Here is a 17,516-nt window from a genome sequence, read left to right as displayed (position 1 = left end):
CCTCCCCCTAAATTCACAGGATCTTCATTGCTGTCAGATGGCCATCTAGCCTCTGTTTAAAAACCTCCAAGGAAGGAGAACCCACCACCTCCTGAGGAAGCCTGTTCCACTGAGGAATTGCTCTAACAGTCAGGAAGTTCTTCCTAATGTTGAACTGGAAACTCTTTTGATTTAATTTCAACCCACTGGTTCTGGTCCTACCTTCTGGGGCCACAGAAAACAATTCCACACCTTCCGCTATATGACAGCCCTTCATGTACTTGAAGATGGTGATCATATCACCTCTCAGCTGCCTCCTCTCCAGGCTAAACATCCCCAGCTCCTTCAACCTTTCCTCACAGGACTTGGTCTCCAGACCCCTCACCATCTTCGTCGCCCTCCTCTGAACCCGTTCCAGCTTGTCTACATCCTTCTTAAAATGTCTATATCCTTCTTAAAACTGAACACAATACCCCAGATGAGGTCTTACCAGAGCAGAGTAAAGCGATATCACATCATGTGATCTGGACACTATACTTCTGTTGATACAGATTGCATTTGCCTTTTTAGCTACCGCATCACACTGTTGACTGTAGATCACTTCTACTTCCTCACATGTCGCCACTAGTATTTTGGCTTTCTTGCTTCGTTTCCAAACAGCTACTCTCCAGTCGGTACAAGTCTCACCCAGTATTCCCTCTAAGCTGAGTAAGCTCTGGCTCACACATTTTTTTCTTAGCTCAGGAAAAAGAGCCCCAGAGTCAAACTAACTTATGCAGTAGCTCACAACTTTAATGCCACTTGCTCATGAAGCAAAATTTTTGCTCACAAGACTCCACAGCCTAGAGGGAGTATTGGTCTCACCTCATTATGAAAATCCTGAAACAGCTTGGTACCAGAATAGACAAAACGTTCCCCAGCTTTTCTTCAACCAGCAAACCAACCAGCCAATCAAAAATCTAACCTCTGCAATCCTCAACTAGAATTCAGTTTACAGGAAAATAAACATTCAATTCGAAAGGAAGTCCATTAAACCTTCTTGCTAATAATACCTCCATGAATCTCCCCCTAGGAGAGACAGCAAATCCAGGCATGTCAATACAGTTGGTAAAAAGATTTCATATTTGCCTCCTTTCCCCTCTTCTACCACTCAGGCATCTAGTAATTACTTTAAGAGATAGTCCTAAGGAAGGAATTCATGATCAGGCTAAATATTCTCTCTACGATGGTCTGATTGTCTTTTCTGCAGTCTGTTGGCTGCAAGATTGTCTGTTAACTGCACTTGGAAGCAATAATGGAACTTCAAGCACTTAAGTGTAAATATAATTAATATGGGCTTGACCTTGCATATACAATGCAAACGATGCAGCATTCACTTAAGAGAAGAACAGAAAGTTCGTTCTGGTGGATAAAAGGAACTGTGTGCCCAGTAGCGGGGACAGGGATGCCCTGCCCAGCTGCCATTATTTTTTAGGGGAAAGGAAGCTTTATTCTACTTCTTGGCTTTCTACGTTTACTAGAATGTGAAATAAAAGGTTTTGCCCAGGTAATGCCGCAGTGTGCTGGTACATACTGAACCTGGATACAGTGCCAAGAGAAGGAGCTGAAAGTACACCTGATGCGCGCTTCTTAATTAAGGCATCAGGAATGGACCCCAGGTACTCCCATTCTTTTCTCCCTTTCCCCTCCAGTTCCCATTTCCCTACTTCCCTTGTTATCTTTAACCATTTGCATATTAGGCCACACCCCCTGATGCCAAGCTGGCTGGAACTGTGTTCCTGTGCGTTCCTGCTCCAAAAAAACCCTGCTTGCCGTGGGAAAGAGGCGGGGCAAGTTACAGCCTTGCGGCAGCTTGTGCAAAATCGGTCACACCCCCTGATGCCAAGCTGGCTGGAACTGTGTTCCTGTGCATTCCTGCTCCAAAAAAACCCTGCTTGGAGGCTTCATTCAGTCATCACAACAAGCTGACATTATGACAGAATGTGTACAATTCTGGCTTGTTCCCCAGTGCACACATCCGGGTCCTCCCTGTACATGCAAGCACACGGGGAATAGGAAGAGTGTGCATAAGCCATGCAGCAAGCTCAGTTTGCAATACCCAGGCTTAATGTCAGCTTGTTTGTGATGTCTGAATGTAACCTTTAAGTGTTGCACTTACATCTTTGCAAATGGCATTTAACACTAGCCAAGATCTTCATTGTAACCATGGCTAAAAAGGGGGATTAAATGGATTCGCAACCTAGTTAGCTGTAGCTGTGATAGCAGATATCATGCTCAATTACTGTTGGAGTTGACAAGAAAATGAGTAATGTCCACCAAAGAGTAACGGAAGGAGTTAGAAAAATTATGTGAGCCAAAGACTGATTCCCCACTAGGTTTGTTCATCGGACCCTCCCCCCCCCCCAATGCTTTTGTCTGATTTTGAACAAGCTGCCGCAGGGCTGCAACTCACCCCACCTCTTTCCTGAGGCAAGCAGTATCTTCTGAAAACTGGTTTCTGCTTGCCATGGGAAAGAGGCGGGGCAAGTTACAGCCTTGCGGCAGCTTGTGCAAAATCGGACGGAAGCGTCGGGGGGAAAAGAGCTCCGAAGCTGGAACAACCCTAGTGGGGAATTAATCGATCAAATTCTTATCACTTAAGCAGTTCTATAGCATTATGTCTTCAAGAGGTGCTACATGACACCTGATGATTCTTTGAAGACCACATTAAAGGTTACATGGCTTTACAGAATTTTCCCCATCTCTTCTCCTGTTAAAAAGTGCCACAAACCACTTCAAGAAAGCACAAGAATTCTATATGGCTGAAGTAATTTAAGAGGGCCACATCAGCACCCAACAGAAATTATCTGCTGATAGAATTTCCTTGATCAAAACTGGTTAGGGAATGACCCCACCATTCATTTAATGATATTATTCTGTACACATTCGTGCACAAAAATACACAGTTAAAGGTTTAAAAATAGATATTTCTAGCTTTACAAAAGAAATTGCTTATGGGTTCCAACATTATTGATATGTAGCTTTAAAAAAAAACACAAAGGACAATTTTAGAGAAGGCTGAGATTATTCAGCGCAGAACTATATGTAGAAACCATCTTTCTGCTTAGTTTCAGGCCCCCTGTATAAAACTCGGGTTGGAAGCATCCAAGTGGGCCCTGAGAATGAAAACTGATCTTCAGACTACAGGAATCAGTTTGCCTGGAGAAAATGGCGACTGAGGGTGCTTTAGAGGGCAGACTCTATGGCATTATACCCTGCTGAAGCCCTTCCCTTCCCCAAATTCCTCCCTTTCCAGGTTCCACTCCCCAAATCCTGAGGAATTTCACAACCCGAGTTGGCAACTCATAGCAACATAAAACTATGTAGTGGATCGCTGGGTGGCAGGCAAGGAAAATCAGGGCATGGTGACGAGGACCTAGTTCGGGGACACGACTCATAAAATCTTACATCTGAAAAACCTGGAGACTGGAGATCCACTCACAGTTGATCTAGAGCCCAAAAAATATCAGCATCTTTCAAACTGTGACGCTGATTCAGAAAAGAATTTTCCATGTATATTATTGTTGTTGCAACCAAGCAGCAAAGCTGTTGTTCAAAAATAAATCAGAGCCATAATTCATATCCAGAAAGTTTATTTAAACATTAGAAAGCGGGGGGAGGGGAGGGAAGACTGGGTCAAACTAGTAAAAATTCTATTAAGATATAGGTTTGAATGAAACTGGATAGGATGCTCAAACTAGTAAAAATTCTGATGGAATATAGGTTGGATAGGGTGCCCTTCCTGTGCTTAAAGCTTTGCAGATAGTGGATTCGTTTAGCTAGCTGAAAACCATTACAAAAGTTGGAAAGTCAGTAATGAAAAGAGCTCTCAGGACAAGAGAAGAAAATGAGGGCGGGGGGGGGGGGAAGCAGGAGGACAAACAAGCAGGTTGGCTGAAAACTTTGCTAAAAATAGATCTGTTGTTATATTAAAGAGCATATGATGCCAAATGTAATATGAATATCTCCTTTTCATAGTATATAGCCTTAGCTTTCCAGAGCTCTGTACTCTGCAAAATCAAGGTTTCAAAACCAGCACAAGATTTCCAGGATCACAAAGAACCAAATTTCAGTTCGTTTTTTGCTAGACCATGACTTTAGTAAGCTTTACATATTTTACAGGGCAATCCTATGCAGTTACTCCAGACTAAAATCAATCATTTCAGCGGGCTTAGATTTAGCATTGCCAATCCCCAGGTGGAAAAAACGCTGCACATAAGCATTATACACACTTATGCTCTACATTTATATCACCACAATTTCTAAATACACTCCAACGTTTTACAGCACTTCTAGTTAATTTCAGAGTCCAAAGTTCATAAACATAAATTGATATCCAATCTGGATGCTTCAACTGAAAAAAGGAAGGTACCAAGTCCTGCTCTATATGTATCTCTCCAGTCGCAGGTAGTACCGTGAAGCCTCTTCTATTTCTTCAAGGCAGCAATCCTCTTGCTCAACTGTTGAGGCGACATGAGACCGGTTAATAGCGTGTTTCATTTACCACTTCCACTGGCCGCATATATAAGCTAGGAACCGCATATATAAGCTAGGTCTCATAAACTTTAGCTTGTCACTTTCAATTAGCACATGAAAGGTTCTCTCCTTTTCATGTGAGAACCTTTCATGTGCTAATTGAAAGGGACAAGCTAAAGCTTATGAGACCAGTTGCCTTAGCACAGGTTCCTAGTTTATATATGCGGCCAGTGGAAGTGGTAAATGAAACACGCTATTAGCCGGTCTCGTGTCGCCTCAACAGTTATAATAATAATAATAATAAATTTATTTTTGTATCCCGCCCTCCCCCGCCAAAGGCGGGCTCAGGGCGGCTCACAGACATGGAATTCCATGATTCAAGTAAAACAATGTAAACAACAATTTTAAATATAAACAATTACATAATAAATTATTTAAAATAGCTAAAATAGATAAGATAGGTGCTATAAATTACTATAAGTCATAATATCCACAAGATGGTTAAATGGCTACACGTCAGATTAGTCAGGTTCTGTCTCAAAGGCAAGCTGGAAAAGAAATGTTTTGCAAGCCCTGCGGAATTGGTTCAGGTCCCGCAGGGCTCGTACCATCTCTGGAAGATGATTCCACCATCGAGGGGCCATTACTGAGAAGGCTTGCTCCCTGGATGTCTTCAATCTAGCCTCTCTTGGCCCAGGGATTGTTAGAAGATTTTGAGAGCTAGATCTCAGTGCTCTCTGGGGAACATATGGGGAGAGGCGGTCCCTTAGGTAGGCAGGTCCTCGGCCATATAGGGCTTTAAAGTTGAACAAGAGGATTGCTGCCTTGAAGAAATAGAAGAGGCTTCACGGTACTACCTGCGACTGGAGAGATACATACACAGCAGGACTTGGTACCTTCCTTTTTTCAGTTGAAGCATCCGGATTGGATATCAATTTATGTTTATGAACTTTGGACTTTGAAATTAACTAGAAGTGCTGTAAAACGCTGGAGTGTATTTAGAAATTGTGATGATATAAATGTAGAGCATAATTGTGTGTAATGCTTATGTTTGCTAATTATCTGTATGCTGCGATTTCCTGTTTGTGTTAAATCCCCAGGTGGGGGCAGGGGATCCCCTGGTTTGGAGGCCCTCCCCCTGCTTCAGGGTCATTGGAAAGCGGGGGCAGGGGAGGGAAATGTCTACTGGGAACTCTGTTATTCCCGATGGAGACTTATTCCCATAGAAAATAATGGAGAATTGATCCGAGGGTATCTGGGACTCTGGGGGGGGGCTGTTTTTGAGGTAGAGGCACCAAATTTTCAATATAGCATCCAGAGCCTCTCCCTAAAATACCCCCCATGTTTCAAAAATATTGGACCAGGGGGTCCAATTCTATGAGCCCCAAAAGAAGGTGTCCCTATCCTTCATTATTTCCAATGGAGGGAAGGCATTTAAAAGGTGTGCAGTCCCTTTATGTGATGGCCAGAACTTCCTTTGGAGTTCAGTCATGCTTGTCACAGCCTTGCTCCTGGCTCATCCCTAATGTCTCCTGGCTCCACCCCCAAAGTCTCCTGGCTCCATCCCCAAAGTCCCCAGATATTTCTTGAATTGGACTTGGCAACCCTACTTAGACTGGAGTTCCCTGCACAGGATTCTGCTATTAATAGTGCAACTATGTATAGCTTTATCCCTATACCGTGAGCTAGGTACCTTTCTCCTGAACAGATCTGCATAACTTTAAAGTCTGCATGTGTCTACCAAGATAAATTGCTTCAAGAAAATATAAGTTTAGGGTTTGTAGAATCTTTCAGGCTCAAGTGCCGTGTTCTACGTGAGAAAGTTTTTCTTCCAGACGTTTCGTTCTCCGCAGCCGAGAATGAAACGTCTGGAAGAAAAACTTTCTCCAGTAGAACATGGCACTTGAGCCCGAAAGATTCTACAAACCCTAATGATGTTACCAGCCGTGAAAACCTGAAATCTTTTGATAAATATAAGTTTCTTTTTTAAAAATTGTATCATTTAGATCAGGGGTGTCGAACTCATTTGTTACGAGGGCCGGATCTGACATAAATGAGATCTTGTTGGGCCGAGCCATGTCAGGCTGGGCCATGTGTATACCTATTAAAGATTAGGTAGCAGAGATATAAATTCTATAAAGAACACAGACGAACACAGATATATATTTTTAAAAACTCAAAACATGTTTAAAATGTTAGCACTCATTGATCTTAAAGATGCTTTCTTTGTATTTCTCCCATGGGATCCAGGGAAATGGACAAAGGAAGCTCTGGCTCTTTCCTTCCTTCCCCAGGGGACTGGGGGAAGGAGCCTCAGCCAATGGAGAAGACAGAGGTTTTGCTCTGTAGCTCCTGTGCAATTGAGCAAGCCTTGCAAAACAAGCTGTGATGCAGAAGGAAGCAAAAGAGAGGGAGAAGGAAGCAGTTGACAGCCAGTTGCTCGGGGGCCTGATAGGAGTCCTCCAGGGGTCTGATTCGGCCCCCGAACTGCATGTTTGACACCCCTGATTTAGATCCTGAGCATGTTATTTATTTGTTTGTTTAATACAAGCAGACAAACATTGTTTGATTGCTTCTGACTGTAATGTTTTATGGATTCTGATTTTTAGACTTCGGTATTCACTGCTATTTATATTTAAGTACACAAGAACAGCCCCACTAGTTCAAACCAATAGTTCATCTAGTCCAGCATCCTGTCTCACTCTGGGCAGTCAACAACAAGTCATAGAGACCGAGGTCGTCCCATGATGGAGACTCGAGGCTCTGGGATTCAAAAGATTAGTGCTTCTGAATGTGGAGGTTCCCCTCAGTCACCATAGTTAGTAGCCACTGACAGATTCACAAAGGATAAGTGTATCTAATCCTCTTTTAAAGCGGTTTATTCTTGTGATCATCACTACATCTCTGGCAGAAAATTCCACATTTTAAGCACTCTGTGCAAAGTGGTATTTCCTTTTGTCCATCCTGAACCTACTGCCCACCAGTTTCACTAGATGTCTTTGAGGTCTAATATGTTGGGAGATGGAGAAAAAGTTATCTTTGTCAACTCACTCCACCTCATGTATAATTTTCTAAACCTCTATCATGTCCTCTCCATCATCTTTTCTAAACTAAAAAGTCCTAGATTCTTCAGCCTTTCCTCACAGGAAAGGTGATCTAGCCACCTAATAATCTTGATTGCCCTCCTCGGTACTTTTCCCAGCTCTGCAATGTCCTTTTGGATACGATGACCAGAACTGTGCACAGTATTCCAAATGAGGCCACACCATAGATCTATACAGAGGCATTACAATATTGACCTTCTTATTCTCAATACCTTTCCTAATAATCCACAACACAGAGTTTGCCCTTTTCACTACTGCAGCATACATGGTTGACACTTTTATTGAGCTATCCACTGTGACCCCAAGATCTTTTCCCCTCTCAATCACAGCAAGTTGAGTCATGGAATCATGGAATCATAGAGTTGGAAGGTATCTCTAGGATCATCTAGTCCAACCCCTGCACAATGCAGGAAACTCACAAACACCTCCCCGTAAATTCACAGGATCTTCATTGCTGTCAGATGGCCATCTAGCCTCTGTTTAAAAACCTTCAAGGAAGGAGAGCCCACCACCACCCAAGGAAGCCTGTTCCACTAAGGAATCGCTCTAACAGTCAGGTCTCCAGACCCCTCACCATCTTCATTGCCCTCCTCTGGACCCGTTCCAGCTTGTCTATATCCTTCTTAAAATGTGGTGCCCAAAACTGAACACAATACTCCAGGTGAGGTCTTACCAGAGCAGAGTAAAGCAATACCATCACATGTTCTGGACACTATGCTTATGTTGATACTGCCCAAAATTGCATTTGCCTTTTTAGCCACCGCATCACACTGTTGACTCATGTTCAGCAAATGATCCACTAAGACCCCTAGTTCCTTTTCACATACTACTGCTAAGACAAGTTTCCCCCATCCTATAACCATGCATTGGATTTTTCCTACCTAAATGCAGAACTTTACATTCATCCCTGTTAAAATTCATTTTATTGGTTTTAGCCCAGTTTTCCAGCCTGTCAAGGTCATCCTGTATCCTGTTTCTGTCTTCTTCTGTGTTTGCAACCCCTCCCAATTTAGTATCATCTGCAAATTTAATAAGCATTCCCTCTATTCCTTCATTCAAGTCATTTATAAAAATGCTGAACAAAACAGGTCCCAGGACAGATCCTTGAGGCACTCCACTTGTCACTCCTTTCCAAGAGGATGAGGAACCATTCACAAGCACTCTTTGGGTGAGATCTGTCAACCAGTTACAGATCCACCTAACGGTAACAGGATCCAAACTGCATTTTACCAACTTGTCAACAAGGACAGTATGTGGACCCTTATCAAAAGCCTTAATGAAATCAAGATAAACGATGTCTACAGCATTCCCCTGATCCAGCAAGGTAGTCACTTTCTCAAAAAAAGAGATCAGGTTAGTCTGACATTACTTGTTCTTGCGAAAACCATGCTGGCTCTTAGTAATCACATCCATTCTTACTAAATGTTCCAGAACTGACTGTTTGATGATTTGTTCTAAAACTTTTCCAGGTATAGATGTCAAGCTGACGGGTCGGTAGTTACCTGGATCATCTTTTTTCCCTTTCTTGAAGAGGGGGACAACATTTGCATGCCAAGCACATGTATGCCAAGCACAGGTCCCCTTTAGCCTATACTTGAAGTTGCGAATTTTTTGTCCCAGTGTGCATCACCTTCCACTTACCAACATTTGCCACATTGTACAACATCATTTATTATATCATCAATAAATTCATGGTTCATGACCATCGGCCTTCACATTTAAAACATATCTAAAATGAAATTACAAGCAACCAAAGTTAAAATTCTAAAACCTCAGCATACGATCAGCACAATAACACTAAAACAATTCAGTTAGAGGCATTCTTAGAAACAAAGTTCGCTCTGATCAGTGGATAGCCCATGAATACTATGGGAGCCTCTGTTGCTAAAGCTAAGTTGGAGTGGATTTGATCAGTGATTGGATAGGAAACGCACAGAAGACACTTATGATCTTGTACAGAAAGCACAGTATCCATGGTCTTTCCATTCCGTTCCTGTGCTTGGCATGCAGGTAAGTCCTCACTATTAGCATATACAAACTGGAGATCATAGACATTGCACTCTCAGCAATTTATAGCAGCAATTTATATGTGCTTTTTTCTTGTTGTCCTGTGTGTCCATAATCTGTTTTCCCATTGCATATATTAAACTATTTAAAAAAATACAAACCCAGCAACAGCCAGTTGCTGCATAAAACTGTTGCTTGCATGAAAAGGAAAACATACTGCTAAAGTAATTGCCTAAAACATCTTTAACAAGATGTCTTCGCTGGAGCAAAGATTATAGCAGCATAAAACACACTCAATATTGATCTAGTGATAAAACAAAGCCTCTATCACTGTATTTCCACAGGGCCTGACCCTTCAGCGTAAAAAACTGATTTCTAGCTAAAGAGGCTTAAGCCAATGCGAAACCCTCCTTCACTATCACTCACCAGTGAGCTCTCTTCAAAGCTTGTCACAGACTTCAGTTAATTAAGTCCATAATGAAGCTTTCTATTAAAAATGCATCTGTCTTGACAGAGAAGGGCAAAGTTTGCTTTTGTAAAGTGATTTTAGTGAAAACAGTCAAAGGCATCAATTTAAGCATTTTCTCCAAGCCAAAAGAGAATAAGGGAAAGAAGATCTCATCTCAGTCAAGTTTTCCAAAGACTTTGCTTTATTTGTCTGAGACCCTGGAGAGCCACTGCCAGTCACAGTAGGCTCCTATCTTAGATGGATATGCTGTATAGTGTGAGTTCATATGAAGACCATGAACAAAATGATATCGCCATTCCTTAAACAAAATATTCTTCCTCATAATGAGAAAGAAACAATTGGAAGAACAGTTTTTCTTCTTTGCAGTGAAGGATACAGTAAAGATCAGTATTTCTCTTATTCAAATAACCAAAAGGACAAACAAAAACAAAACCCAAACAGAACATGTATGGCATTATGGGGTGATAAAATCCATAACCTAAGATGCTAAAATTATGCCTCATCATGAGCAACTATAAAAGTCACTAACTGTATCATTTGAATGACTTGTCCTTACTGGCACACTGACATACACATTTATAGAGGATTCAAACATGTTCCAAATTGTTTTTCACCAAGCTTGGATATTTTTAAGGGTAGGGAATGTCCCTCTATGCAAACCATGAAACTCTGATATGCACACATTTGTTAAAATCTTCTACTTCTTATCAACCAAATGTACCCATTGACATTTGCTATGTTTCAGGGCTTTTTTTTTCCCCAGGGGGAACGTGGTGGAACAGAACAAAGTAGGATTCCAGTAGCACCTCTTAGTAGAAACAAAATTCACAAAAAATGTTTGAAAGTTCACGAGGGGTATCCACCTGTTTCTCCCTCATTTCCCTCTTGAGAGTTCTGGAACCTTTTTTTTCTGGGGGGAAGACCCTTGCTACGTTTTCTATGATGCTTAAATGCGTATATATCATATATTAATTAGATCCTTCCTCTGAGCTGAAGTGTTGTGTGTGTTGTTTTAACTTCACAACAACCCTGTGAAGTTGACAGGACCAAGAGCAACTGGTCCAAGGTCAACCTGTGAGCTTTATGCTTTAGTGCGGATTTGAAAGCAGGTCTCTTTACTCACTATTTACTTTCTCTACTTCGTTTATACTTCTCCTTTCTTTCCATTGAGGGACCTAAGCAGCTACTACTACACCACACTGGCTTAAATAATTAAAACTGATTTTAGAGAATGGGCCTGTTCTGTTATTGTATAAAATGATTACCAAAACAGCTAAATAATAAAGTATCGTCTAGAGGGGCTAAGAACAATAAATGTGTTGAAAGATGAACATTCTTCTCTGTTTGTGAGAGAAAATGTTCATGGAGGTGTGAAATCAGTGCCAAGACTGCATGAATAAAACAACAGGGCTTTGCAAAAATTAAAAATTAAAATGTGTATTTCTTTGGATAAATATAATACATTGCTCAAATCATGTGGGGCAGGAATCTATAAGCCGTTCCGGCCTTTGCTATAGCCCTTTATTCCATTTCAAAACATTTGTTGAACTTTATTAATCGGTCACTGCACAGCTCCCAAAGGTTCCAGCTGTTTAGTTCTTCCACACTATCCCTTTATTGATTGTAATATTCATAGTTCCATTAAGGGAACCATAAACAGAGCAATAAGTTAGGAGAGAGACAGAAAAGCACAGGGGGACTTAGCATGGAGAGGATCAATCCAAACTACTGACATAATCAATTCAATTTTTTTGAGATGGTACTCTTACAGAGATCTCATGCCAAGAAGCCAAATAAATCCCCTACTTCAGGGGTGGCCAACGGTAGCTCTCCAGATTTTTTTGCCTACAACTCCCATCAGCCCCAGCCAGCATGGCCAATGGCTGGGGCTGATAGGAGCTGTAGGCAAAAAACATCTGGAGAGCTACCATTGGCCACCCCTGCCCTACTTGCTTTTTTAAAAAGTTGTTCAAGTACTTAAAGTGAAAAACTAAGAAACAAAAATGATGAGATGACTAGTCATCCATAGGCTCTGAAAACATTCCAAACATGCTGTATGGCCAGGACAGGGGATTTTTTTTTTAGCAGGAACACACAGGAATGCAGTTCCGGCTGGCTTGGTGTCAGGGGGTGTGGCCTAATATGCAAATTTGTCCCTGCTGGGATTTCTCTACAAAAAAAGCCCTGTAGACAACTCTGATAGCATTAGAACGGCACTTTTAGCCTATTTCCAAAAGAGCTGAATATATTTTTTGTTGTTCAGTGACACAGTCGAGTCCGACTCTGTGCAATCCCATGGACAAAGAATATATATATACTCACAAATGCTGGCTGCTGTGGCTTGGAGACAAACTGGTCATTGATTGGTTTGTTTTCAACTTTCTTCTAAGGCATTTGAATTTGGACAACCTAAAACATTTGGGACTCAGTGGGTTGCTACTAAGCCTCCTAGAGTCCTCTCCATCATGCTGTTCCCCTGCTTTGTGACCTTGCTATTAGACTCCCCTGCATATTCCTATGAAGACAAAGGCTTAACTGGGCTTCCAAATACTATTTAGTTGGCTTGACCCATTCCAGTTTGGAGAGCCAGTTCGGTGTAGTGGTTAAGTGTGTGGACTCTTATCTGGGAGAACTGGGTTTGATTCCCCACTCCTCCACTTGAACCTGCTTGAATGGCCTTGGGTTAGCCATAGCTATCGCAGGAGTTGTCCTTGAGAGGGCAGCTGCAGTGAGAGCCCTCTCAGCCCCACCCACCTCACAGGGTGTCTGTTGTGGGGGGGGGGAGAAGATATAGGAGACTGTACACCGCTCTGAGTCTCTGATTCAGAGAGAAGGGCGGGGTATAAATCTGCAATTCTTCTTTTTCTCTTGAATGCACACACAAGCTGAAACCTTTGTCCTTCTATGCTAACTACACCGGATTTATCACTTGGGATAGGTAAACATTCGAAGTTGCCAGCCCAGAGTAAAAGTTGCCTCTGCACAAGCCAGCCGCCTTCAAAAGCCATCAGCAGATCAGAGAGAGAGAGAGAGCGCTACTTACGAGCTAGGAACCCTTAGGGTTAAAGAGACAAAACCACTTTTCTTACCTTGTCTTAAGAAGGGCAGAAAGCAGTCACTGAGACGCAGAACAGCGCGGAGGAAAGAGCCCAAACAACCTGAAGCTGCGGAGCTAGAGAAAACAGTCGTGGCGAGCGCACTGATCGAGCTTTGCACTTTGCGTGTGTTTGCACGCCAAGGTTCCTTTTTTGCAGGATGCCGGTCCGAGGCAAGGACACTTGGGAGAAGAGCCTGAGTGCCTCTATTGCAGAGAAGTTTCCCGTTTGCAGATTGCAGGAGGAGCCTGCAGCAATCGCAACGGGAGGGGGGGGGGCGGTATGAACGAAACCAGACAAACAGCTGTGATCGCACACAAGCGCGCCCGCAAGACAGGAAATAAAAGTCGAAAGGGAGAGCAGCACAAGCAGGCGGGGACTATTCCGAGCGATGTACAGTACGGCGAAAGCAGCGGCGAGCCTCTGCAACTGTAGATAATGCTGATCGAATTGGCAACGTTTCTCCAACTGCGGACGAGTGAAAGGCGCGCTGGCTGGTACTTAAAACGCCGTGTCGCTTAAAGGCTTTATGCAGATCAGCACTTTTCAGAGATCCCTGAAGTCGTTTATGTGCGTTCTTTCCAGGGCAAGGAGAGTCCTTCTTGACCCGCCTTTTGGTTTTAAGTAAGAGCTCCCAAACACACACACACACAAACACGAGCGACCAATGAAAGAATAGAAATGATACTGCAAAGACTTACTGGTTCTCAGATGAAAGTCAGTGCCGTAGAACAAGCACGTAGAACAGTGCCCCCCCCGCAACCCACCCTGCATTTAAAAAGCATGCATTTCATGCTCCGCTTATTTTGTCCCATCCACCCTGGTGGAACTCCGTTAGTTCTTTGACGTAGTTCTAGCAATGCATTTGAGCTCACAAGTTAGCGGCTTCACTCAACTCTCTGTCTGTCGCTAAAGATAAGTGACAAAAAAGCTGTAAGAATAAGAATGTTTTGTTTTTGTGCGGGGACTGCTCCCGAGTCGTGGCAATTGGGTTAATCGCACTCCCTTCGTACATGAGGAGGCGCATCAGCAAACCCAACGTTACCTTTGTTTCAACATTTGAATTAATCGGAAGCTATTCGCAGTCAGTAAAAAATGGTGGTCAAACCCCAGAAAGGATCCGTTAAAGACCTATGAGTAGCCGGCCCTTCGCTCTATTTACTGGACTGTTGGCTTTAGTGGAAAGATAGGCTCTTGTGGTGTTTGGAGCTGCAATGTTTTTGCCTGTTATTCTCCATACTCCACAGGCAGGCAAATAGATGTTAGCAGGGTTGGATAGCAGAGTTATGATTCCATCACCCCTGTAGCTTAAGTTTTTGGTGGGAAATATTTTCCTGCCCTCAGATCTTATTAGTTCCAGGAACCAAAGCCACTACGAATGGAAAGATCCCATTTAATTAACCAGTTGTGTACCCAGCTTGCTGGGGGGGAAAGTGTAGATGACCAGGGAAGGCAATAGCAAAACCACCCTGTTAAAAAGTCTGCGGTGAAAAGTTGGAAATGACTGGTGCTTGCACAGGGGACGTTTCCTTTCCTTTTCCTGTGTCTTGTGGAAGCAAACCCTCTATGCACACATAGTTATCCAAATCCAAACAGAGTTATTATTTTCCAACTGAGAAAAATGTACATAAACAGGTGGTGGTGGTGGATTTTAACTGTGGGCTTCAGAATCTTTTTTAAAAAGACCTTGTCTGTGCCAGCCAGCTTTGTCTCACCATTCTCTTGGATAGCACATATTTGCCAAACCATATACTTTAGCCAGTTGATACTGGGTATATCTGTTGCTCCTGAAATCTGCTTGAGATACTGAAGCTGAGTATAATTTGCAACTAATAAATCTTGGATCTAGAGAAGGAAGCCAGATCGTATGGATTTTGGAGGTCTTTTAAAGTATCCGTTTATATCATTCCATTTGTAGATTAATGATATTTACTGTACTAATTTTGTTTCTTTTTTAATAATAGTACTATACTTCTTTTTTTAAAATTCCCTATGAGATCAAAAAGTTTTCATCAATTTATCCATGCAGTCTATCAGCTAAAACTGCAGGTGCAGATTAAAATTTGTTCTCTCATTAACTGCTTGAGCTAAGCACAATCACTGTCTTTAGCTCCTTGCTTTCTGCTCTCTTTTCTTCCAGTTTATATACCAGACTAGCAACCAGTGAACCTACTGTCGGCTTCCTTCTGAAAATAAGAGCTTATTGTAAGTCAAACTAACAGTGCCACATGACAACAATCACATCAATATATGTAAATTGGATAGCTTTGGGCTACTTGGAAGTAAGCCCCATACACCTCAGAGACAGACTGACAAGTAAATTTGCAAAGGGTAGTTCTCACAAACTTCAAAGAAACCATCATTTCCCTTCAATAATCCTCAGAGAGACACACAGAGATGCTGAAATATGTAAATTTACTTACATTTAGCGAGAGACAATCAGTTAAAATCCAGATAAGCAAATAACGGAAAAATACTTCAAGGCTGACTGTGCTAGCTCTGTATTCTTCTGATATGGATGGCTATAAGATTGATCTATGTTTCATCTTACTTTTGTTTTGCTATGCTTGTAAAATTTGGATCATTTCCCTGCATCTAATGCCTGCCCTTCCCCCAGGTAGGCAATGTGTGCTTCTATTCACAGCAGATGATGAGAGTTAACTAGGGCTGTAAGAGAAAATGATCTTGGGGTTGTAATGAAGATATTGGATTTATATCCCACCCTATACTCTGAATCTCAGAGCGGTCCTAATCTCCTCTACCTCCCCCCACCCCCCCTAAACAGATACCCTGTGAGGTGGGTGGGACTGAGAGAGCTTTTACAGCAGCTGCCCTTTCAAGAACAACTCCTGTGAAAGCTATGGCTGACCCAAGGCCATTCCAGCAGGTGCAAGTAGAGGCGTGGGGAATCAAACCCGGTTCTCCCAGATAAGAGTCCACAAAGAATCCACTACACCGAACTGGCTCTCTATGGAACACTCTATGAAAATGTTGACCCAGTGGGCAGCAGTGGTGACTAGGTTGGAAAATACCTGGAAATGTTGAGGAAGTAGCCTGGGGGAGGCAGGGATTGGGAAGGAAAGGGATCACAGCAGGGTATAATGTGATAGAGTCCACCCTCTAAAGCAGCTGTTTTCTTACAGGGAGTCAGCTGGAAATCAACTGTAATAGTGGAAGATCTCCAGATGCCACCTGAAGTTTGGCCACCCTAGCAAAGAAAAGGCAAACTCCATGCTAGTAATTACTAGGGGGGGGGGGTGCCGATTTGGGCCCTCCCCCTCCCCTCACCTCCTCAGAGTGCACATGCCGCCCAGCTGCCATCGCTCAGCCTCCTGGGTTCCAGAAGCTTCTGGAAGCACAGACCCAGGAAGCTGAGTGACAGTGGCTGGGCGGCACGCACACTCTGAGGCGCAGAAGCTGCGCTGCACCGCCACCGTGGCCCTTGCCCTCACTGGGGTGATGATGAGGAGAGGAAAAGTGTGGGCAGAGGGATGGAGGGCAGGGCCTTACCTGTGGCACCAGATGCTCTGAAACTGGCCTTCTCCTTATATAGAACTATGGTGTGGCTCATTTGAAATACTATGTACAGTTCTGGTCACCATATCTCAAAAAAGAATACTGCTGAGCTGGGAGAAGTACACAAGAGAGACAATCAGGGTATGAAACTTCTTTATTACGAAGGAAGGCTGAAAGTCTGGAACTTTTCAGTCTAGAAAAGAAAGCCCGCAGGAAAAAATCTCACCCAAAAAACTCCCATGGTCATAAATGCTCGCAGGAAAAAGTCCACACCAAAAAACGCCCACATGGAAAGAAGCCCATATGGAAAAATACCATTTAAAGCTCCATAGATATTTATAATTGTAGATAATCATTCATCTCCATTTATGAGAATGAACAGGTATTACCTATATGAGATGAGAGTACAAGTAATACACACACACACTCTCAGCACTGCCTTCAAGAGCACACTGTGGAGGCGTTCTCCTCTGAGTTGGGTTTCCCTTGTGAGGAAAGCCCAGCTCAGAGAAGCAGTGCTGATGCCCTGTCTGGTTGCTTTTGCTTCGAAGGCGAGAGCAGCTGGGTGGGGCACATTCTCCTCTGAGCTGGGCTTTCCTTGTGAAGGAAGCCTGGCTTGGAGGAGAGCACATGCTGCTGCGCCGTCCTGCCACTCTCAGCTTTTTGGGTCTGTGACCCGGGAAGCTGAGAGCGGTGGGGTGGGGGAGGGGGTGCCCAGAGGTGCCCCATAGATTAAGTGGCACTTCAGGCAGCTGCCTCCCACACACTGGCCATGTATTTAATTATAGATAAAACCATAACATAAATTGTTGCATGTGAATATGACATATT

The 17,516-nt window shown here is 43.0% G+C and overlaps 1 protein-coding gene across 1 annotated transcript in view; it reads right to left on the bottom strand.

Annotated features, from left to right (window-relative positions):
- STK32A (serine/threonine kinase 32A) overlaps positions 1-13,768 on the bottom strand; it is a 168,226-nt gene extending 154,458 nt beyond the window's left edge. The window contains exon 1 of the mRNA XM_060240559.1: positions 13,164-13,768. The gene's annotated coding sequence lies outside the window, so the exon portion shown is untranslated. The remainder of the gene's footprint in view (positions 1-13,163) is intronic.
- Positions 13,769-17,516: the final 3,748 nt, after the last annotated feature.

Source organism: Heteronotia binoei, chromosome 5 (genome assembly GCF_032191835.1).
Source record: "Heteronotia binoei isolate CCM8104 ecotype False Entrance Well chromosome 5, APGP_CSIRO_Hbin_v1, whole genome shotgun sequence".
Taxonomy (NCBI): domain Eukaryota; kingdom Metazoa; phylum Chordata; class Lepidosauria; order Squamata; family Gekkonidae; genus Heteronotia; species Heteronotia binoei.
This window is presented reverse-complemented; position numbering and strand designations above follow the sequence as displayed.